Source organism: Tamandua tetradactyla, chromosome 1 (assembly GCF_023851605.1).
Source record: "Tamandua tetradactyla isolate mTamTet1 chromosome 1, mTamTet1.pri, whole genome shotgun sequence".
NCBI classification, from domain to species: Eukaryota; Metazoa; Chordata; class Mammalia; order Pilosa; family Myrmecophagidae; genus Tamandua; species Tamandua tetradactyla.
The window spans coordinates 135569377-135595630 of NC_135327.1; the positions used below are offsets into that span (position 1 = coordinate 135569377).

Here is a 26254-nt window from a genome sequence, read left to right on the forward strand (position 1 = left end):
ATGAGCTGCCTTTAGAGCATCCAAAATAAGTGGGTCCACCAACATGAAATTTCCCAATGTACCCCAGTGATCTGATGATTAAAGGGGAGCCGAAGAATCCTCACCACTTCCAACCTGCTGATATTTTTCAGTAAGATGTTTCAGACCTTGTATTGATCACAAATGGGAATTTGGATCAAAATACAATAATATGGTATATTTTCAGTAGTAGTGCATTCTTAAGTTTTGTGTTTATTGATTTTTTTTATAAGCTGAATAAAATACTAAAAGAGAAAGAAAAAGTTTTCTGCAATTCTGGAGGGTGCATCATCCCCTATTTCAGAATTGTCTATTAAACAAGTAAGTGTTTTTTCAGAGAACTTTCATTAAAATGTTATCATAGTTCTTATACTAATAAAGTGGCTTTCTTCTTTTAAAATGCTATTTAAATTATGAAGCTTTGTTTCCATGTCATGCAGCTAGAAATCTGATAAGTACTAGGCAAGGGTGCTATTATTAATAAGTAGAATTGTTTCTGCAACAAAGTGATCATCAATTGTAATAAGTCCATTAATTAAATAATTAGCATTTTTCTCATTAGGAGGAAAGTAATGAAATAGTAAAGCATCATAAAAAGACGTGGAGGAAAAGCCTGAAGTAAAAAATATAGATATTAGGCTTGGGTAATTTGATCATATTTAACAAGTTGGCATAAAGAGAAGCAATTCTGTATTTGAAGTGAAGATTGAACTTTACATTCATTGCCTTCCTCTAGTGATGTTTCAGTAACATATGCATTTTCATAGAAATACAGTAATTGCTTTCAGATAGGAAAACCCAAATACCAGTGATACAGTATTCTTATGATCCTATTGATACTGGTCCTTTAATTCAATTAAGATTATAGAATAGACTAATTAGTAAGAACAGTTTTTTTTCAGAATTGGGAGGTTATTCTGGAGGTTATTTGTATGCATTATATACCTATCCCTTTTTTAGTTTATGGTGTATTGGAGTTGTGGAGGAAAGTACCTGAAACTGTTGAACTGTGTTCCAATAGCCTTAATACTTTTTTTTTTTTTAACTTTTTTAAATTGTGAAATATAAGATATATACAAAAAGCAGTACATTTCCAAGTACATTTTAAGAAGTTGTTATAGAGCAGATTTTAACATTTGGTATGGGTTACAGTTCCATGACTTTACATTTTTTCTTCTAGCTGCTCCAAGATACTGGAGACCAACAAAAATATTAACATAATGATATTGTATAACAGAGAAGATAGGATTTAACAAATAAGTATGACTGCTGAATCATTATAGCTTTGATTCTTGAAGAAGACTGTATAACTATATAGCTTTTACAGTGTGACTGTGTGATTGTGAAATCTTGTGTCTGATGTTCCTTATATCCAGGGTATGGACAGATGAGTTAAAAAAAAAAAAAAAGGATAAATAGGAGAGGAGGGGTAAAGCGTAAAATTGAGTTGATTGGAATACTGTGGGTCAGTAAGAGGGAGGGGTAAGAGTTATGAAATATATGAGTTCTGTTTTTTTCTTTTTATTTCTTTTATGGAGTGATGCAGATGTTCTAAATATGATCATGGTGAAGAATACAAAATTACGTGGTATTGTGAGTCACTGATTGTATAATATGGTTGGACTCTACGTGTGCGTTTATTTCTCACTAAAAATATTTTAATAAAAGAAGTTTTATGGATTTTGACAGTATTTATTTCTACAGAAAAATTGCAAAATGCCTAGTTTCAGGTTTAGAAGTAAATATATCAGAAATATATGAAACACTATGAAAAAATTAAGGTGGCTGTTTCATCTTTTGTCCTGCTATATGGTTTGGAATCATTTGACTTCTAAATTTGGACCTGCAAATCCTTTTTTTGCAATTTAATTCAGAATCTTGATTTTAGCACTTTCCCTTGAAGTAATTAGGCTCTAGAAATCAATTAATATTTAGCAAATTCAAAAGAGAACTAGATTTGAACTAGAAGACAATGAATTTGAACTGTAACACACATAACAATGGTAATTAGGATAGTTCATTTTAATGTGGAATTCCTTATTTTGTGGGTACCTAGGCTTAGCACATGTATGGATTAAATCTATATAGTTATAGAGGTTCTGTTTGTTTTTAAAAGAGGGCAGCATTTTGTAACTGCCTGATTGATTGTCTAGTCATTCGGATCACTGTGCTCTGTGTTCAAGATGATGCTGCAGTCCCACTGACAAATTGTCATTTTGTTAGTCCATGCACGTAACGATTATTCTGCTACCATAATACTGCCTTGTGGATAGTGAAAATCGATTACATTTTAGAATACTTTCTCCCTGGTTGAATTTGTGGAGCATCGATTCCTTTCATTGAAACTTAAGGGATAGTTAAACTCATAATAATATTTAAAATCAGGCCTCATTGAAATAAATCTATAAAGTAGCTCTGGAGATGGTTTCTGCAAGATCCAGTCAGCTGCTTTATATAGATTTGTGTTACGGTGGTTGCATCAATTTTCAGTGTTACCTACCATGTTATTGACAACTGCTCATTAAAATGTGCTATATTTTCTAAATTGTGTTATGGGTGATTAAAACCATATCAAGATTTAAGTGGGGCAATGCTTTACTGATCACATAATTTGAGAAATAAATTTGATATGTCCATCTTGGAGATTCATAGTACACATTAACTTTTTAAAATTTTATTTATTAATTACAAAATAAAGAAACAAAATAAAACAACATACATAATCAGTAATTCACAATATCATCACTTAGTTGCATATTCATCATTTCTTAGAACATTTGCATTAATTCAGAAATAGGAATAAAAAGACAATAGGAAAAGAAATAAAATGAGCACAGGAAAGGAAAAAAAAGATTATACCTACCATACCCTTTACCGCTTGCTTTCATTTATCACTAGCATTTCAAACAATTTATTTTAGCATTTGTTCCCCCTATTATTTATTTTTATTCCATATGTTCTAGTCCTTTGTTGACAAGGTAGATAAAAGACACAAAGTTTTCACAATCGCGCAGTCACATTGTGACAGCTGTATCATTATTCAAACATTCTCAAGAAACATGGCTACTGGAACACAGCTCTACATTTTCAGGCAGTTCCCTCCAGCCTCTCCATTACGTCTTGAATAACAAGATGATATCTACTTAATGCATAAGAATAACTTCCAGGATAACTCCTAGTACACATTAACTTTTAAAAGCTCAGAGAAATTCTGCTAAGAATTAGAAAAAAGTGGTTTTACCCATTATTTTACAAATATATGTAAGCAGATAACACTGGCATCCCATAGGTACAATTTTAGTGTAGTCCACATAAACATTTCAGTAAGAAAACTTTACATTAATGACAAATGAGCACAGAACTTAGTAAGTTTATGTGACTTTTGTATATGAGCTGTTTGTATGTTTTATAAGGGTGACGTGGTTTGTTGTGAAAATTTAACTTTATTTTCTATTCTAACAGCTTCTTAAACTTTTTCAGCAAATGACTCTGGATAAAGATGGCTTTCCTGCTCACTCTAAAATAACAAAATATCCTGGGTCACTTCTGGTCTTAACAGTCACAAAAAAATCTCAGTTCAGAAATTAAAATGTATAAATTCTAAATTTGAATTAGTGTTCTTTTCTCTCCTGCTCAGGAGAGGAATTAATGGAAACCTACAGTGAAGAAGCTACGCATGGAAAGGGGCATATGTTTCTGCTGACTGTTAGTGAATTTGCCCCCCATCTGGTAGCAGCAGGGAGGGGAAGGGGAGGAAAAGGATTGCTGTTACTTGGCTGGGTGACTTTAGGTAGGTCTGGAAAGATGGTAGGTCTCGGCAACATTGACGCTGACTCCTTCTCTTGGGAAGAAGAGATTTTATGAGTTGTTTAGCAATGGCTTGCCATGCTCTTCTCTTCTGCAGTTACCTTGACCCAACTCATACATCTCTGGTCTGTGTGATAACTGCCTGTGGCTTGTGTGGCCCCGTGGCTTTTTGGATTTGCTCATTGACACCACCTGCATTGCCACCAGACAATAGCGGAATCCTGTATGTGTTGTGCCAGCCGTAGCAGACACTACTAAATAGTTAATTTTTTGGCTTCAAATGTTGCATAGTTTGAACTATTTTAAACATATCTCTTATACTGTATTTCATTAGAAAATTTACCTCATATTATTGCGTATTTGGTAAACTGTTAGAAATTGCCAGTAGAAATTCTGCTGTTCTATTAGGAGAGCTTCATGAAGGAAGTTCAGTGAGTCATGAGTACGTAGAAAAGTTTTGTAAGGATTTTCATCAACAGACCTGTTTAATTTTGGAATTTATCCAATGTTCCATATCTGAAATGGGTTGAACCGTGTCCTTCAAGAAGATATGTTGGCATTCTAACCCTTGATATCTATGACTGTGACCTTATTTGGAAATAGGGTTATCGCATATGTAATTAATGAAGTTAAAATGAGGCCATACTGAAGTAGGGTGGGCCTTAATCAGTGTGGCTGGTGTATAGGAAAAGGAAAAGAAAAAGTCTGGCATGGAGAGAAGATGACCGTGTGACGCAAAAGCAGAGATGTATGTGCTGCAGCTGAATGCCATAGAATGCCGAGAATTGCAGGCTAAGGACCAGAAGCCAGGGAAGGGAGAGTTCTCCCCTGCAGGTCCTGGCCAAAACCTTGATTTCAGATTTGAAACCTCAGGAACTGTGAGAGAATAAATTGCCAATGTTTTAAGCCACCTGGTTTATTGTACTTTGTTACGGAAGACCTACTAAGACACCGTCTAGCAAGGATAATGCCTGTAGGTAGATAACTTAAATCCCAGCAATGTCAGGTATGGACATAACTCACTTAGCAATTTCAGAGCTTTCCATAACTACCTAGGCCAGTTGCTCACAGGTATTGTTTACTGCTCTTTCTTAAGGGGGACTCAGATTTTTACAGCATGTTTATTATTTTCCTTAATTTCTATTTATTTTTCATGTTTTATTTGGAGTGGTATCATGATAAAATATCCAGCCAATTTTTTTGTTCTATGACTGGACAGCTTTATTCAAGGATTTGTAAAAAGATCAGTTACTGCTATATGTGGTGTAATGTTTCGTGGAGAATTCAAATAAAAATTTACAGTTTTTCCTTCTTTGTTTCTGAAAAGAAATTACAAAGGGAACACGGAGGAAAGGCATGAGATAGGATGTGTGCACAATTCAGTGCCTCTAAAAATTGATAGCTGGAAATCAGAAGTGTACTTGGCTAGCTTTCTGTGATGGGTATAACAACCGACAGGACATTCAAAGGTTGAAGGAAGAGAGATAATGAAATCTTAAATTAAAATAGCTTCCAAAACAGACTGACAGTGCTGTTCACAGCAAATTAAAAAGGGATTGACAATTGGAAAGAATAAGGTGCTCTGGAATTCAAGATGAGAAATTTTTAATCATCTGGCATTTTACTTCATGGATAATATCTTACTCAGATTACTCCCCAGAGAGACAGGCACTTAAAAGATATTTCCAGAATCTTATTAAAAAGGGGAAAGATATTAAAGGGCCTAAAAATCCAGGACTATTTTCTCTCAGGATACAAAGATGAGATAGGACTATAAACTATACAAATATTCAAATTGGAATTAGTCAGCATTTATTGTCATTGGATCAATTCAATTTTTTACTTGAGGAATAATGCATGGCAGTTTTTTACTGCTACTTGAATTAGTAATATTGTATAACCGAAGGCTTTGTTAATATTGCTTTAGTCTAGTGTGAAAATCGTTTTATTTTTACTTGTTCCTTGCAAATTATATTAACTGAAAGTTATGTGGAAAATCATCATAAGCACCCATGGACACTGGGGCCCTTTAATGTCTTGTGTTTTCTTACATGGACTGGAGCGTGACTGAGGAAATGCCCCATTGTGGCCATTGTAGGTTAATGAAGCTCAGTTGTTGTTTGTGAACTTTGGTAATCACATTCCATGGTAGGGAAGGACGGCTCGGTCAGGGGGGGTCCAGAGCCAAAGTCCCCAGAAGGGTCGCACTTGTAGCTGGTCATGCGGATAGTTGGTGGACAGCTTATATTTGAAGGAACTTCATTTTTTGTGGGGATGGCATTCTTTATACTTAAATGGGTACTCTATTTCATCTTTATGTTTATAAATCCACAGGGCTCCTTTTACCTAGAAAAAATATTCTCATTCCAGAATAATTTAATTTTTTGACTCTCTTCAGTTAATAGGTCCAACGCCAAACAAACCATAGCAACAAGAACTCCCCACCTCACCCCACTTCCCCGATTTATCTAGTTATTTTTTATCATCCAGTCTTCTGTGCTTCAACTCTACATCGTCAGTAAAGTCTTCATGGCTGCACACTTGGTATAGACCCCACTGCTGTTTGCTACCAAGTACCAGGCACGTCACATCCCTGTCACATATTAACATGGTTTTTATATGTTTCATGTTTATTTTCTAATAGGCTTTATCTTCATGAAGTAAAGAATACATTTGACCAGTTCACAGTTCTACCAAATGAAGTTGTCTTTGTAAATCCCTTAATTACAGATTAGTAAAGTGAGAAATATTTCTTATTTTGAAAATACATATGGAAGTTGTAATCTTCTGTCTCCCGATGGACTTTTTTTTTCATTTCCTGGTTTATACTCCTTCACTTTGGTGTTGATGACCTAAATGACGAAAAGTGTGGCTGAACGTTAGCATGGCCAAATTACTGAAAATATCAGATATATTTATTGGTGAATGGGGGAGGTTTATATATGACTTTTTCTCTGCCCTGGTTCAGAGCCAATTGCGAAAGACTGATAAGATAGTCAAGCAGGTAGAGATGAAAATATCACTGACCTTATAATCATGTGCCCCTGTGAATTGATTTCTCAACCACCCTCACTTGCTCAGACTGATCCCCAGTAAGCATAATGGAAAGGAGCCAAATGCTTTGGGTCCCCAGGGAAGGAAGTATGACTGAAGATAACCATCGCTTTTAGGGCATGGTTAATACTTTGCACTCATGCTCTGTTTTGGTTTGTGATCTTTAATAATTATGCCTACATCCATGACAACTTTGCTCTGCTTTAAAATAGAATTTTAAATAAATTATCTAGCATTTTATTTGCTTTCAGAAGAAAACAAAGTGCTCAGAGGACTCACATAACCATATTACCGAAGTTTAATTTTATTCATGTAAAAAATACACATTTTATAACAGATGTCAGAAAGTAACAGTTTTTTGACACGCTAATACCTTCACTTTGGAATAGCAGAATCTCTTTTAGGAAATTGGAAGCATAATGGCATGATTATACTTTGAGAAAATTTATTGAAAACTAGGAATTAATTTTCTGCTAGTTATTCATGCCACTTAAGATTTAAATCCATACATGTATTACTCTTAGACATAGAGGGCTTCTTATTCAGGAAAAAGACGTGTTTACCTTTAAAGTAACAATTAAGTTACTCTTGAATAACTGTTTTGATCTTCATTTTATGGATATGTGTGTGCATGTATCTGTACTGAATATTTAGAGAGGCCTTTCTAATGTTTGTTTCCCTTGCGCACATATATTACTTTGAATGTGCATGTTTTTACAGTTCTAGCTGTGAATAAAAATATGTAAAGTCCTGTATTGTTTTAGCTGCTGGTTCCTCATAATCCTTTCTGGAGTATCCAAGGGAAAAACTAAAATACTACCGCTTGCTTCTACTTCCCTGAAACGACAAACACTGTATTTTGTCATGCTTTGGACTAGATCTTTGGTATTATATGTGTTACGTCTGGGTATTCTAGAGACCAGTCTTTGATGCTGAATTTTATAGTAACTGAAAAGGAAAGGCTAGGTGTATTTTTTAACCTACAATCCCATTCTGATTGTTCAAAGATAGTTTTCCCTAATCTTATTTTTCCATATATTCCCTTTCTTTGCAAGCCAAACAGTAATTGATGATACTGACACTCTGACAGTAAATGTTAGTGAAGGATTTTGAATCATTAGATGGAGTTCATTGTTAATCAGAGGCACAGCCCTCTGCTGCTGACACACAAGCAACAGTCTTACAGAAAATAACACTAACAGCACATGGAATTTTATATAGCAGTCACCATAATTAAAAATAACATGAAAGCTGCTTTTTTCAGATGTATCTTTTAATCTACTATCTTCAAAATAATCTGAATATATACCAGTTATATGTAGGAATATATTCTCAAGACTCTCAGATGATATACCTTTTTGAATTATGAAGTTTTATTTACCACCTTGAAAGTATTTCTACTTTGTTTTCTTTCAAGATATTATCAAGAAAATTTACTTTTCCCTCTTAGGGAAAAATACTTCTTTATAGTCAGAAAATGGCATTTTTCACTTAAATGCAATTTTCTTCAAATCTAAACCATCATGATTTCCTTAGATTTATATGACAATAAGCAAAACAAACAAACGAACAAAAAAAACAGAGAAACACTTCCAAAATAACACAAAACCTGGAACATAATTCCAAGTTTTAATGTATAGCACATTATATGGGGGTAATAGCCAAAATAAGCTTAGAAGAATTAGAAAGGTATGCATAGCATATATAACCAGAAAATCAAATTCATCTGTGGGCTTTGTTGGTATTAGAGGACATTTACTTATAAATACCATGAAATAATCTCCATCATAGTATAACTGAGTTTGCTTACAAATACTTAAAAATGGGTTTCTTCTAACACAAAAATGTATATGCGAAAAAAATAGACTCATATGTATATGCATTCTCAAAACATACAGAAATATGAATGGATTTTTGAGAGTGGTGTTTGTACAACATACTAATTTAGTAAAACAATATATAATATATTTAGAAATTATTATTGCTTCAATACTACTTTATTATAGAGCTACATAGTTATAAATTATACCCACTTAAAGTTCTTCTGTATAGTAATTCATTTAAACTGTAGCCTCATGCAGTAAAGTACAGGATTGATCACAAAATATTATCAGTCTGAACTTCAAGAGTGATGTGCAAAGCATCTTTTTCTATTTTTAAGTTGACATGTAATGGGTTGATATATTATTACAGTGGTAATCACAATCTTTAGGTTTTATCCATTTTTACAAAAAGTTTACAATTGAACATGTTGCCTTGTGATAGATTCATTATTTCAAAAGCAACTTTTTGTGAAAAAAAAATCAATATAATATTAACATTTTCTGAGAAAGCTTAAACACAGGGGATATGAGGAAATGGACTGTTCAAGATTCTGACAACCACATCAGAAACATTAATAAAAATACAGAAATTTAGCCTCAAAATGCTAATCAGACTTGAGAGAAGCTATGATGAGAAATAAATAAGAAATTGAATACTGGATCCAGGGTTATGTGCTATAATTTTTTAAACAGATGTCAGCAACCAATCATTTACTTAATATTTTGATCCGCCCGTATTTTAGATGGGGACTCATCTCTAGTGCATCCTTTACAATGCCTTAGTGAGTATTTATTTTTCCCATATTTTTTTATTGAACTACTACCACCTTTAGCATTTTGCCACCAAATATACCCAGTTACGTGTTCTGAGAAACAGTAATGGTTGTCCTTTTGGAGGATGAATTACATATTTGAGATGGATCCATCAAGCAAAATGATCTTGATTCTTATCACAGAAAACTCATCATATTTTTATTTTTAAGCAAATTAAGAATATTTTATTGTACTTGAAAAGGCAGAAGTGATTTTTGTCCTTTAGACTTAATTAGAAAACCCAAAGCATTGTCTTAAATACCAACCTTCCTGAAATCCAAATGAAAATACAAATATAAAACATTGCGTGAGTATTTTAAGTCTATTTAATGAGCTGATTGTTCAGGCATGGGTGGAATTAAGTGCTATCATATACAGGAGGCTTCCAGGAGTTACCCTGGGAAGTATATATTATGAGGTGACTAGATCTTTAAAAAGGGAAAAAAGAAAAGATAACAAAATAAAACAAACCTGATAAAATAAGAAATGATGATTTCTTAGATAAACATCTTGTGAAGTAGTTTCAGAGAAATGATGGACGATTTGAAAAATTGATGACAGTTTGATGGTGGTATATTTGTGATTTCTTTAAAAATTCAATTTCATAATCTGGTTGAAAAACATCGCAAATGTCATCATTAAATCAAGAACAAAATAATCACTGAATTGGACACTATATTATGGGAGTAAGTCATGAAATTTGTTTTTATTTGTATATGTAGAGGATATGATTTGCAGTACTTGTTTTAATTTTGAAATAGATGATAAGGTATATTTTTCAGTAAAAGAACACTTACAAAGTACTGGTATAAAATCATAGAAAATAGTTCTTCATGATCTAGGCCAAAATATGAAAGTGCAATAAAAATTGTACACAATTGACATACCTGTATGTGTATCCATACATACACATGTGTATATACATGTGTCTCAATGTACGTATGTGTGAATATACATAGTATATATATTCACACATATGCATGTGTGTGTTTTCTCTTGATAACTGTAGGGGGGAAGAAAATTCAATAATGAAAATTTAAAATCTCTCAGATAAATTACTTCAGGCAAGGCTTTCTTCTGTGTACTACAAAGACTACAAATTGATGAGAATGACAGTATGTAAGTAGTACTTCTGAATTTGACGAAGACGTTCGATATTATTTATCACATCCAAGTTTGTAAGCAGTCTCGAAAGGTAAATGTTGCTTTATTTTATGGTGAAGAAGCTAAGCTTCAGGAAGGTGAGTGCTTTATAACTGTACAGCTTGTAACTTAAATATAAATGTGTGGCATGTGTTTGGGGCTTATGCAAACTTGAATTCAAACCTTGGCTTCTGTTACCTCATTTGTTAACTGGAAGTAATAATTCTTACCTCAAAGGACTATTAAGAGGATTGAAAGAAAACATGCACAAAGTAACTAAGCCATTCTTAGATGAAAATCTTATCATTTGTTTGTCTGCTTTAAAAGCCTTTAAGGACTTCCCATTGCCTCTACTTGATGAAGCTTTTGCTTCTCTCTAGCCTCACTTCCACTGGAGGTGAACTCCAGCCATGTGGAGCTTTGTGTACTGCTTCAAACCATTATTTCCCCTCACTTACGCTTGCTGCCCAAGTTATTGCCCTCCCAGTAAAATCCAACATCTTCTCCAAGATTCAACTCCAATATCTCAGTTAAGAGTTTCCTTTTTAATCATTCCATAGCTCCTTATTCCTCTTTCTAAAATAGCAGATATTTCAAGGATAGTTTATTTACTCTTTTTCCCCTCCCATCACCTGAGGAATCTGTATCCACCTGTGTAAGGGTGACTACCTGAAAGATACTTACCTGTTTAATACTTTGCACCCTGCTTACCTGAAATACCTTCATTGAATTAAACTTTCCTGCTCTGGACTTGGTAAATGAAACAAGATTCAGAATCAGAATATTACTGCATCTTCACGGAACAGCTATTGTATTTTCAGGACCCTCAAGATTGACGGCAGATTCTTTTTAAATTAAATTCCTGATAATTTTTTCTTATATAAATGATAACATTTTATTTCAATAAAATAAAAATTACATAACTTGCCTTTTTACTTTCATGCCTTGATTGCTTGAAGATTACTATCAAATACAATGCTCATTATAGTAGTTGTGTTAACTTTCATGTGTATTTATTTCTCTGTTTCTCTTTATTGTCAATTTTTCTATAGTTATTCTTACTGAATAAGCATTTTTTATTATAAACTGCACCAGTTGGTGATAAATTTTAAATTTCTATGTTTCAGAATAAGTCAATTGCTATAAATGATTTAAAGAAATCCTGTAAATAGTTAAAAAGAGTAAGAGTTTATATGTTGGGAGAAAAAAGAAAGACTTCATATAAGAAATGGAATGTATGCTAGGTAATGAAGTAGGAGTAAAATTTCCACTTGGAGAGAAAAGGTGTAAGGCAATCAAATCAGAAAGACAAAAGGGTAAAGATATAGGCTTGGGAACACATGAGGTTGTGTTTATTTACCAATTGTTATGCAGTCCGTCTTGGGAGAAGTGTAATGTCAGAGAGTAGTGACTGCTAAATCAGGAAAATTAAAAGTTTAAGCCAAATGCTGGAAGATGCAAATATACCATGAAGTGAATAAAGCTTAAACTTAAGACCTCTCCCTTGTAATGTGTTCTCATGGTCAAATATTTTTGTAAGATTAGCAAAACAAAGCTGTTTTTAAACAATTATTTGTTAACATTGCCACATGTATCTAATTTTGTACTCTGTCTTCTTCGTCTTGAAGAGGGCCCCAATTTTATCAGCTCCAGACTACAAAATTTAAACCCACTCCAGGCTTAAGAGTTAATCTTTTATTATATAGGAAGAATGTAGGAGATAGTAACAAGTTTTTTTATTGTATAGTATAGCATATATAAAAAGCAAAGAAATAAAAAAGTTTTCAAGGAACTCTTCAACAAGTGGTTATAAGATAGATCCCAGAGTTTGTCATGGGCTACCATATGATCCTCTCATATTTTTCCTTCTAGCTGTTCCAGAATACAGGAGGCTAGAGAGCTTAAATACTTTTTTTTTTTTATCATCACAATCGATATTTTTTCCTTCTTTTTTTTGTGAACAATAACATATATACAAAAAGGCTATAAATTTCTAAGCACAGCACTACAACTAGTGTAGAACATATTTCAGACTTTGACATGGGTTACAATTTCATAATTTTAGGTTTTTAACTTCTAGCTGCTCTGATACTGGAGGCTAAAAGATTTATCCAGTTTAATAATTCAGCATTCATATTCATTTGTTAAGTCCTATCTTCTATGTATAATTCCACCATCACCTTTGATCTTTCCATACCTCTCATTAGGGTTGCTTGGGCTATTGAAATTCCAAATTTTTGATATTGGAAGGGTCTGTTACTAATATGGGGTAGGAAAATGGGACTATCTGATGTTCTGGAGAGGCTGGGCTAGGTTTTAGGACTTATCTGGACCAGGGACCCATCTGGAGGTTGTAGGTTTCTGTAAAGTTACTCTAGTGCCTAGAACCCTTGTGGAATCTTATAAATTGCCCTAGGTGTTCTTTAGGATTGGCTGGAATGGTCCTGGTTGGGGATTGGTAGGTTATGATAGGTAGCAAAGTCTACCTGAAGCTTGTGTAAGAGCAACCTCCAGAGTAGCCTCTCAACTCTAACTCTCTCTGCCACTGATACTTTATTAACTTCATTTCTTTTCCCCCATTTTGTCCGGATGGAATTGTTTATCCCATGGTGCCAGGTCTGGATTCATCCTTGGGAGTCCTCTCCCATGTGGTCAGGGAGACTTTTACCTCTGGATATCATGTATCACGTAGAGGGGAGGGCAATGCTTTCATTTGCAGAGTTAGGTTTAGATAGGCTGAGGCCACATCTGAGCAACAACAGAGGTCCTCCAGAAGTAACTCTTAGGCATGTCTATAGCTAGTCTCAGTTTCTATGCTACCTACATAAGCTTCACAAGAGTAAGCCTCCTGATCAAGGGCATGGCCTATTGATTTGGGTGTCCCTAAAGTTTGACACAGTATCAGGGGATTCCCTGATGCTAAGGTTTAATAGTTCCATAATCTTTCTCCCCTCCCTCAGGGGACTTTGCCAATACTTTTTGGTTATCTGGTTAATGTACTCTAGGATGTTTTCAGGCATTGCAATCATCTATACAGGATTAAAGGACCTCATTCTCATTCTGTGCTTTCTGTGTTTCAGTTGGTCAAATGAGCTATACAGATAGGTTAAATTAGATTATGCACTACAGAAAATTTCAGTTCCAGATCAAATAAACCTTTCTTCCATTAGTTTCAAAGAGTGTGTGTGGTTCTAAAATATAGACATAGTCTTCCTTATCTCTATGTTCTAAATTACTTTAACCCCAACCTGTTTGGCTTCATTCTTATATCTAAATATCAGGTAATATATATAAAACAGCCTCTCAAAATCCAGAAATAATAATCACCACTCCGGACTTAATGTGTCTGCTCTAAAAGCTTACAATCTAGGCCCCTGTTCTCTTATAAACATTTACTAAAGGTGACCATACCAATGTTGTTTTTTTTGTTTCTGGCTTATTTTGTCTCACCAAATATCTCATGTGTTCATTTACGTCGTTGCATGCCTCACGACAATGTTCCTTTTTGTTAGCAGTACCCTTTGTTAATAGGTATACACCATCATTCACCAATCTACTTCTCCATCAGTGCATCCTTCAGCAACCTGCATTCATTGTGCATCATGTAGAGAGCCCAAGTCCACAGTCCATCAGCATTCTTAATTTTAGATAATTTCATTGTTCCCGAGAGACAGAAAACCAATAAACACACCCTGACCAAATAGGAAATTTAAACCTACTCTTAACTCTTGTCCCTCACCCCATTATTTACCTCTGCTGTTGCTGTGGTAGTGCTGATGGTTTCTTTTGGAACATAGCTCATAGCATGCCATAGCAGTTTTCCCCCTGTTCCCTGGACTTAAACACTCTTTATACAAGAATCATATTTTGAAATAATTCTTACAAGAACTCATCATATTTCTAGTGTGAGTCAGCGGGACATGTAGGTCAATACAACCCCTTTCAGTCTTGTCCATCTTCAGTATGGTAATATAACTTCTAAACTCATTAGAAAATCACCTTCGCTCCTATCTATTTATTCCCTTACATTGGAGTTCAACCTCATTAGCTAACAGTTCACCCATCTCTAGTTTCTATGTATCTCTAAGTCCCCTGTATTCTATATTATGTCTCTGATTATACCTTTATGCTGGTCATAAAAGTGGAATCATATGGTATCTGTCCTTTTGTGTCTGGCTAATTTTTAATTTTGCTCAGCGTTATGTCCCAAAGGCTCATCCATCTTGTCATGTACGTCATTTTGTCTTACTGCTGCATAATATTCCATCATATGTATATGCCACATTTTGTTGATCCACTTGTCTGTTGATGGGCATTTGGTTTGTTTACAAGTTTTTTAAAAAAGAATAACAGCAAAAATTTCACAGTAATGCTTGTTTCTTATGACACATGTGCTTACTCTAGCTTGGATTCTCTCTTGCTTTTTGCTTTCCTCTGTACTGCTAGCAAACACCTCCTCAATTCTTCAAAATATGATTTGGTTTCTCTGTATTGCCATCCTTATATTGGCCAGGTACAGTTTGCTGTCCTTTCTCTGCCCTGATAATATGTTGTGCTTATCTTAACTTGAGTACCCATTACCTTGTTTTTCATTAGTTTATGCTTGCCTTCTCTGCTGGACTTTACATCAGTCCAGAAAAGGTATAAAATTTAATTCGTCATTACTTTTACATAAAAGATATTCAGGAAATAAATATTTGGAGCCATGAGAAATAGTTGGTAAAGGTACTGCTATAGTGCGAACACGCACAAATGAGGATCTAATATAGACTTAACTTGTTTACATAGATTGAGCAAAATATAATTTTATCCATAAGTAAAATCTAAGCATTTTTATCCAAAGTAGTGATATGTTGTTCAAATAGCACAGAAAAACCTCCTTTGTCAGAATTCACATCTTTATCATTTCCGTGTGATTGTATACCTATCTTAAGGAGATATGTTCAAAACATCCATCAGTGCCCATTTTAGCTAATACAAATTGGATGTATGAAAATAATCAATGAATTCTTATTTTTTATTTTAGAAAGATCAAAGTCATTGTTCATTATCCTTTACTCTTTTGCTGTCTGTATACATGAAGGATAATATTATTTGAGTATCTAATTAATAATGTTCTTGAGGTGGAAATACTAGCAGTCAGTGAGAGGGCGGGGTAAGGGGTATGGTATGTATGAGTTTTTTTCTTTTTCTTTTTCTGAATTGATGCAAATATTCTAAGAAATGATCATGGTAATGAATGTACAACTAAGTGATGATATTGTGAGTTATTGATTATATACCAAGAATGGAATGATCATATGGTAAGAATGTTTGTATGTTGTTATGTTTAAAAAAATAAAAATCTTGTAAATTAGATATTGTTCCTACTATTTCCACAGAAGAACATTAAAAATCAATAAGCATTGAAGTGATCACTATATAAATATAATATTGATTGCTGTTGGGAAACAAATGGATAGAACAACCGCACCAGTCGAAACCAGGGAATTACTTTCTAATGCTGGCTTCAATTAAAATTATCTTGCAACTTGCCTTATTTACCAAGAATACACACCTTAAAGAGAAAACAAAGGGTATTTTTCAAAGAAACTGCCGAATTTTTAAGGATCAAGCAATATTTAAAACAAAAATATGCCTCTAAACGGCCTGGTAAAGAAGTTTTTTCACGTGTAAACTGCTTGAGATATGCGCACACACAGACCATACACACCTATGTTTATACACATATAAACATACATATTTATAATTATCCCAATTATATGGGACACAACTGTTGCTGTAGAACATACAATGACCTTATAATCTTTTTCTTCATGAAATTACATCAATCTGAATCTGTATCAATTTATATTATTATATTAAATAATTATTATGTAATTTAAATAACATTGAACTCTATGGGTTATGGGTTGGAAAAGTCTGTAGTTCACTAATGAAAAGCTCCAAAGTTTATACACGAAAATATAAATGTAAATTTTTATTGATGAGAAAAAAATTAAATCTAAGGATGACAATAGGAAGGTCTACCAGAGAGGGTTTAAGATTCTCTTATTGTCATCCTTAAAGCTTTAGTGTGTTTGTTCTCTCCTTCCTGCTTCATTTTTTAATATTAATCTGTACCCCATTGTGTCCCATTGCACAGCACATAGGTTTTCATTCATAGTGTCAGACTGCTTTCTGAAACCATTAAAATCTTCACATAGGAGAAGATTTAAAATGTCATACGGAGTCCAGATTTCCTCAAATTTATTGTCTAGTATTTGTTATTTTGAAAAAGACATTGTGAATTTATTTAAAGATTTTGAAAGACGTTACTAAGGAGAAAAGCTGAGACACAGAAGTCATTCAGAGTGTATAGAGTATATGCATTATATAGTATAGTCTTTGATATAAATGAGGAATGGTACCACAAATAAAATATTAAAGGTTAGGAAATGAAATTTAATGAAGTAAAATTATAAAAAGAAAATGGTGGTATTCCATTTAGATAAGATTTAGATAAATAGCACTTCAGTAAAATGTTTAATTTTATAATACTTATAATAACTCAAAAGACTATTATGAGGATTAGAATAAAACGTATGTAAATTAACTAGGCCCCTCTCAGATAAATGCTGCTTTAGTTAGGGTTCTCCAGAGAAACAGAACTGACAACACAGATATGCATATAGAAAGAGTTAGAGATTTAATATAGAAACTGGCTTACATAACCGTGTAATGCTGTAGTCTGAATTCTGTAAGGTATGCCCTAAGCTGAGAAACTCCATGAAGGTCAAATTTTATTCTTTAGGGGAACCTGACTGATTGAAGAAGAGTCAGAAATTCTTCTTTCTGACTGAAATCAGCAATTCTGGCTTTCAGATTTCCCAGTAATTGAATGTGGAGATTTCCCTCCTTGCTGGGGGCAGTCTCTTCTGTTGATTGTAGATGCAATCAACTGATTCATGATGTAAATCTGTCTATGAAATGCTCTCACAGTCACTGTCAGGCCTGCTTGACCAAACAACTGGACACTATAGCCTAGCCAGTTGGCAAATTAAATTAACCATCACAACTGTTAAAAAAAAAAGTTCTTATTTTATCTATCATATTTACATTTCATGAGAAAAATTAGGTTTAAATTATTTTAGTAAGTCCAATAGGAATATTGTCATGTACTGCAAGTGCTTAATCTAGAATTGAGCACATATACATACCCTCTTTAAATTTTACTAATTGAGTAGAAATTTCATTCATAGAGTAAAAAATTAAATGTTATAATAAATATGAAACAAAATGGAAATAGTAAATGATTTTAATTATAAAATTAATTAGACAATCTATTCTAGTGCAAAATAATTAAATTGGAATATTTTATATTGATTAGATTCTTTTGATAATTTTTTGAGCAGGATTGCTGCAGTATCTTAAGTGGCTTGTGAACATGAATTTTAGTAGCTGATTTTGAGATAGGTTTTAATATTTTAATGAATAGACTGTGAATATGAACATCAAAATATGAAATCATTTATTTTGATGGCTTTAAGCTAATCAATATGCATCCTCCCTTGTTTTATAAATTATGTGTTTTAGAACACATAAAGATTTCAACTATTTGATTGAAAAATTCAGTTAAGTTTCTAAAAGCACAACAATGAAAGCAAAACATCATTTTGGTACCACAAAGCAAATTCTTATAGATGAGATAAATTAACTATTCCTACTTAAGTGATTTAGGTTTATTTCACTCAGAGGCCATTATATATAGCTCAAAAAAAAAATACACACTGAACCTAAAAGTGATTTCCATTTTGTGTATTGCAAGAACGTCTGAATGGATGCATGTAAAGACCTAATTTACACAGATCTGATTGTATAATTTGTATTAATTGACACAAAGAGTAGGAAAAAATCAGAATGCAGAAAGGAAAATAAGACTGTTGAGTAACTGGGACTCATGTATTATCATACTTTATCATACATAAACTATCTGGAATTATGCACAAAAATAATTATAGGGGTGTCTATGTCACATAATAGCACAATTACAATATATTAATGTTTTTCTCTCTACTTGTCAAAGACTTCAATATTTGGCCAACCTCACTTCCTCTCTTCACCCAGACAGGGCTTTTGCTTCGTTTAGGGCACTCTTCTCCCTGGATGCATGTTCCTTACATTACTACCCTTCTGTCTCTTTTAAGTTACTTCTCTTATCTTTTTTTTTTTTTAGCATAAATAATTATTAAAGGAGAAGCTATGGATTTTCTTGTTATGTTTCTCATGCAATAAAAAAAATAATTGTTTTAGGAATATATTGTCAATTAGTGTATTGCCCTGAGGAGAAATTTTATTGCTAAATCATGTCTTATTCTATCCTTTAGACACAGAGGAAGATTGCACTCTTTCCACCTCCATCAGGATAGAGATATGGCTATCCCTGGCTGGTGGGTGATAGGTGGATGTGGTGTGTGCGATTTATGAGCTGGCCACTTTAATTGCCAGCAGTAGACTTCTGTAAGTCTCTTCCTGACCTATGCCAAGTGATGCTCCAGATGGGTAGAGCCAGCATCAGTCTAGGTCCCTGGTTAGAATGAGGATGTGCGGCAGGGACCACCAGCTCTTTCACACTTGAACTCTTACCACCAGTGAACAATGGGTTGTAGGATGGGTGGGAAACAAAGCAAGCAAAATTCTGATGTTTTAACCTCTGAATTCATATACACAGGTATATAAATATACACACATTTGTATATTCTGATATTTTCACTAATCTTCCTGAAACGTCACTATTCCTTTATTTATCTTTTTTGTCATTCTACTTATAAAATGATTAGTTACTTGATTCAAATGTGCTTTCCTCTGCTTCTCAAGATTTTTTCCCAAATGTTCGAGTCCAAATTTTGATCTAAAAGTTTTGTTTCCAAAATAGATTTTAAGACTTCATATTCCTCAAATCTTAAATCCCATATCAAACAGATTTCTATTATTTAGAGCTGCAAAAGAAATGTTTGCACCTCTTCTCTTATTCTGAAACTTTCATTTTTTTTGCTGCTTCTGCTTATTCAGATTTAAAAATATGACAGTTGAGAGATAAGTAAATAAACAAGCAAAAAATGCACAACTTATTCTTATGGGATGTTGGGTGATAAATTGATTTAAGACTCTGACAGTTTTAAGCTACATTTTTGCTCATTCTCAAATCAATGGTCAGATTAAAGTATTATACAAATGCATACATTGTATATGTTGAAATAATATTGTGTCCAATTTATTAATTTGTTTTATAGGACTCAAACTTAATCTATTGCCCACATGCCATGTTAACTTCCCACTGACTCAGTTACACTGCTAATGACTTATCACAAATCATACTTCAGTTAACATATACTCTGTAATCACTTGGTTACAGACCAAATTCGTGAAAGGGATAGATTCTTAAACCTCATACACTAAGGTGTGAAAAAATGAAATGCATTGTCCATAAAATATGACATTTTTGCCTTACAGCGGACCAGATCAGATATAATGCTGAAACTGTAACTGTAGCATTGCTACAAATACCTTAATTAGAATATTTTTTCATTAATCTTATAATGAAGAATCAGAACACAATGGAAATTGAAAAATAGAGGTTCTCAATGGCTCAATTAGGATTGTTATGTGCTTTGCTGATTTTCACTTTAGCAATAAAGTTTACTTTGCAAAATTTTTATTTAAGAAATTTTAGATTCTCATTTGTCTTATGAATTTAATCTGCCCTACAGTCATTTACTGGCACACATCTGTTGAATTTCTGGGTAAATAATGCAGAAGTTAGATGTACATTATCATCAGCTGTCTGCCTCACTGAAACTGTGGTCAAGCCGAGATCAGACCTTCCTTTAGTAATAAAGATATAGGATATTTTGGTACAGTGAAAGTTGAAGAATAGTCTAAAAAAGGCTAGAAGACATATCAAATTCAAAAATCAATTTCCGTTGTTAAGGTACAATTGATACATGTGCATAGTTGTTTTCTTCTATGGGTTTTCATTTTATGTTAATGTGTATTTAGTACACACTTAATATGTTTCTATAATCTAATCCCTAGGATAGGAGTTTTTAAAGGGATATTACATTTCTGCATTTATAATGTCTGTATCTACATTTGTGTTTGGTATAGGTGGGGAGTTCTAGATTGTGTAAAAATATTGCCAAATACCTTAATTCCTTTTATTCTAAGCATGTAACTAGAAACGTATGATCTACTTATGATTTCTACACTTCAAAAATTATAATTTAAAGCTCTACCTAGAAAATGACGCTAAAGCATTTGCCAGAAAAAAATTAAAACAAGTGAAGAAATCAGTCTTGGACCAAAATAAGAACAGTAGTAAAAAACACACCTTCTTAGAAGCATTCTGAAAATTGAAATATTTCAAAAACCATTCCAAATCTCCTTCTTAATCCCTATTTTGCTTTGCCTAAAAATACATAGATATTGCATATGTGTGTACCATTCCTGTGAAAGATTTATTAACTTAAAAAGATGCTACATTCTGGACAGAGATTAGATCATTGGTTTTGGTTTTTAAAAATTGCAAGTTTCCTATAAAATGATTAATAAATTGGGTTCCAAGTGGTAAAAAAATAAAATAAAATAAAATAAAATAAAAAATATATATATATATCACTGGGCATGCCTTGAAGCAAGTGAATAAATTTCCATTCAGGAGAAAATTCCTTGAAAATACTACCTATTTCAGTCTCATTACATTTGGAATTTGCAAAAGCTTAAAAAACAAACACATCTTTTCTGTCATTACACACATGAAAAATAGCTATGTGCAGTTTTTGCAGTGTCTAGAACCGTTATGTATAACTAGAAGGGTTTAACTCATGTTATATAACTAATTAAATGTTATTGACATTGCATATAATAAGTACAGATCAGTTTAATAGAAATTTTACATGATTGCATTCTCATAAAGAGTAATGCACATGCACACTTCCTAGGAAGGTATTGTTTCCTTGTTCAATTTATATATATATATATATATATATTTACAAATTAGAAAAACTTACAAAAGAATATGTTGTACAACAATGAAAGGCATCAAGCCTTTGGTTACAATAAAAAATTGTTGACAATGCCACATTTAAATAGAAGGACAAGAATTGGGGGGTATTTTAGTAGAATAAATATAAAAGAATTTTAACTGAATCAAATAAAGAAATAACAAAACTTTGCTTGAAATTTATTTGGAAAATCCAGAGAAACTGACAAAAACTATGAAAGATTCTGGCTTACATCAGTTTGATAAGAAACACAAGCTGACAAGAAAATAAAGGCTTCTTTGAAAAGTATGAATAAATTAATGTGAAGGCAAATGCATTTTGAATAGAGAGGTAAAACTCATTTCAATTAAACATCAGTGTCTACATCAGAAAGCAATAGCTGTTTGTTTAAAATTAAATTGATTTTATTACTTTTCTAACACATGTCTAATTTTTTGTTTTATGAAATGCAGTATTTTAGAAGTCTAGATCTGTGTATTACCCCCTGATATTGAATTTTACTGAAAGATCGACTGAAATTTCTTTTTTAGACACCTAGTATCTTTCTAAGTAATTAAACCTTTTCAGTCTTGCCTTCTGGTGAATGAAGGTGGTTGGCATTAGTGTATTCAGAGCTTCTGATGCAGGTTCTAAATCATTTCAGAAAGTCAGAGGTGCAAGGGAATTACAGAAGGAAGCAACACGGTGATGGAGGGTATGTCCAACAATTCAAAGGGTCTTTATAATACATACACAACTCCTGCGGGAGATCTTTATAGTCTTTTAAAACCATGTGATCCTCAAGCCTTCGTCTCTTGAGCTCTCTATAAATGTAAAGGCACAATAGGTCACCTCATCACTCTAACTGAGACAGGAGGGAAATTGCTTATTCTCCTGTTGTACAGCAAGCATTAGTCAAAGTGCTCTCCATGAGGATGCAGGCATTGTATCACTGGATACTTGATTTAAGTCAATAAATACTTGGGAAAAGACAAATTTCAAAATAAATCCGTTGAAAGATAGTGGGTTTTTATTGGTTTCAGTGTCATCTCTACTTGATGGCCTGAGTTATGCATAGATACAAGGACTTTATAATCAGTATATTTATTTTAATGCAGATGTGAAAATCATATTTGAAAGGAATATTTTTCTGTTTTTGTTAAATGAAAAGAATAAATATTAAAGCCTACTTGCTGATTACTTTTTGTGGGAAAAGATCTTCTGGTTTACATTGGTAGTCAGGTACATGTTATTTCCTTTTAGCAATTTCTCTCTGATAAATCAAATTTCCACAGTACCTCAGGGTCCAAAGAGCTTACGTTTGCTTTTTATTGCTAACTTCATTTAAACTGATAATTCTGTCACTGAAACAATGACACCCAAATCTGATTTTTCAGTAAAGTCTTCACGACTAAGCTGCCGATTCATTATTCTCACTGCCTTTTTAAAACCCTGTTTGGCAGATATTTCACAGGTACCTCAAATCATATTCAAAATTGAATTAGTCATTTTATCCCCCAATATACCTCTGCTCCAATGTTCATATCTTTGTTAATAATGCTACCCAGGGCTGAAACCCAGGGCTGCAACCCAGGGCTGCTTTTTTCTTCTTTTTCACCATCCATCACCATAGGATGTAGGTTATTTCTCCACATCTTTATCCTCTCCTTCCGCTCTTCACATCCACCACTACCCTTTCATTATCCTTCCTCACCACAACGACGGCACCACCTTCCTATTTTGTCTTTCCACCCGTATCTGTCTCTCTTCCATCCCATATCCAGTCATGCTGTCCACACTGGTTTCTGGGTGAAGCTCAAGTACAAACCTGATTATTGCGCACTTCAGCTTAAATGACTCTGCAGCCTTCAGAATAAAATTATTTTATATGTTTCATGCTTCAGGATCATGATAAGAGCATGTCTCTGGTCTCATGCCTAGTTTTGCTTCTGTGTCCTACACAAGGTGTACTATCTGACAGTGTCACATGGCCCTCCCATCACCTCCTCTTTCTTCAAAACTGCATGTGTCACCTCCTCCAGGTGTCTCTTGTGTATCTTGTGACCCCCTCTCCCTTAGTCCATTTACAAAGCTCCTGTTCGGTGGATATTAATAGAATCTGTCATCCAACAAAGTGAATTGGATCTCGATGCTCCTCCTTTGGAGCGCCCTATATGCAAACTTCCAAACTAACTCGAATCACACCGTCATCTAGGAATTTATTTATCTTTCTTCTCTTTGTCCTTAGACTCAGAGAAATCTGAGAATATTGATCACAGTTTATTTGATTTTGACCTCTAAAAGCCTAATCAAGGATTCTTAAATGGGTTTTGAATAACTGCATACAATGCTGGAGTAAGGCTTTCACCTCTATAAGATTCCATGTACTACAATAAAAACACCTAAACCGTTTAAAAATCTTTCACAACACTTTTTTTTGTCATGTGTTTGGATATTTTGATGTTACAAGGAAAACTGAAACTCTACCCTGAAATATCACACTAGGTCTGAAAACCATCATATTGATTCTAGGCATTTTCTGTTTTTCAGCATCATAGGAGTCCGATATGCACTAATACAGAGGCCTTCCCTAAAATTTGGGCCACAGTATTTATTCCAGACTCCTCAAAACATCTGTATTAATTAAATGGGGGTTGGTCTATCACAGAACTTAAAGAAATTGCAATGATTCAACTCCTCCAATTAGATACTACCCACCACTCACCTATCATTTTGGTTGAAGAGAGCAGTAGGAAAGAGTAGAGCCACTTGTACCTGCTCAAATATGTGGCACAATGAAACCTGTATAATGAACTGGAACATTTTTACACTTTATCAAAAATTATCACTAACTTAAGACATGAGCCAATATCTGAGAGTCATAATCCATGTATTCATTCATTAAACAAAAATATATTGAATATACGAGAATATTACTGTTAATACTGTTCACTGAATGTATACTAGGCATTAAATATAGTATTATATTCTAGCTTTCATAATAACCCTAGATGTAATAGATATTAATTTCTCCACTCCATACCTGTAAAATTAAGAATCTATATAAAATTGTTTAGTTTCCCCAGTGTTGTGCAATTGTACATTAAACAGGTTTGTCTCATTTCATTTCATCTTCCACCATTTTCCTGGAATTGGGAAAAAAGTGAATGATGTGTAGTTGTACTCTTAAGGGAATTCACCATATAATAGAAAACATGCAAACAAACAAAGATAGTGAAATGTGGAAAGTAGTGCAATGAAAGTATATAAAAAAGCTATAAGACAGCAGGAAGGAGTTTAACCTTTGCCAGGTTAGGGTGGGGAAAGAGGAATAAAATAAAAGAAGCCCTTATAGAAAAGGTGTGGTGCTGAATAGAGACATGAAAGAAGGAATAAAATTGCCAACTGGGCATGGTAGGAAAATCATCTAGGTAGAGAAGACAGTATATGCAATGACATGCTGGCAAGAATGTACATTGAATTTTTTTGGAAATGGTCGAATTCTTTCATTATGGTTTGATTTTAGAGTATATGGGAGAGGAGACAAGAAGGTTGGATGGAAGTCAGTCATTAAACACTAGCTTTTATCAAGCATGACAGAGGATTTTTTAATTAGGGAAGGCATTTACCAAGTAGATCACTTTGGCAGCAGTGAGGAGAAAAAACTGAAAGCAAAGACTAGTCAAAGGTTATTGCAAAATACCCAGGCAAGTGTGGCCATGGAACAAGAGAAGAAGAGGATAAATAAGAGCTAGAATTGACATGACCTGGCATTTTCCACCTCTATTATATTGCATCAGGTCAAAAAACTTTAACCCAGTTTTAAGTTTTAAAATTTTATGTTAAGAGTACCTGTTTTGATCAGATGTTGAATAATTTAAAATATTTCAAAGCTAAATCAGAATAATTTGAGCTCCTTCAATCAATTTGACTTTGATAAATTTAAACTTCAGTGGGATATTAAACCATTAATTCATGTAAAATATAAATGATTAATGAGAAGATATAGTGTATACTATATATATATACTATATATATAGTATATATAGAGTATACTATACTCTAGTATAGTGGCTAGAACATATAAATGCAAACAAAATGTGCAAATAACCATAATGAGCATTTTAAAATCTGAATATATCAGGCTCCCTGTACTGGTTTGAGACTTTTGTAGACCCCAGAAAAGCCATGTTCTTTGTCCTAATCCAGAATTGTGGTAGCAGAAGTTTTGTTTAAGGTGGGATCTATTTTATTTAGTTGTTTCCATGGAGATGTGGCCTGCCTGGTTGTGGATGGGACCTTTTGATCAGGTGATTGTCATGGAGATGTGACTCTGCCCATTCAAGGTGGATCCTAATCTGCCTACTGGAATCCTTTAAGAGAGAACCATTTTGGAAAAAGCTTAGAGTCATTGCAGACAGAGACTGTTGGAGAGGCAGAAAGAAAATGCCCCTGTTGAAGCTGTTTGAAACCAAAAGCCAAAGGACCAGCAGATTATGCCCTCCCAGGAGTCAGAGGTGTTCTGTAACCCGTTGGCCTTTCTTGAGCCAAGATATCTCACCCTGGATGCCTCAG

At 33.6% G+C, this 26254-nt stretch overlaps 1 protein-coding gene across 5 annotated transcripts in view; it reads left to right on the top strand.

The window, feature by feature from the left end:
• Positions 1–26254, top strand: part of CACNA2D1 (calcium voltage-gated channel auxiliary subunit alpha2delta 1) — a 501299-nt gene that overhangs the window by 333073 nt on the left and 141972 nt on the right. The window lies entirely within an intron of this gene.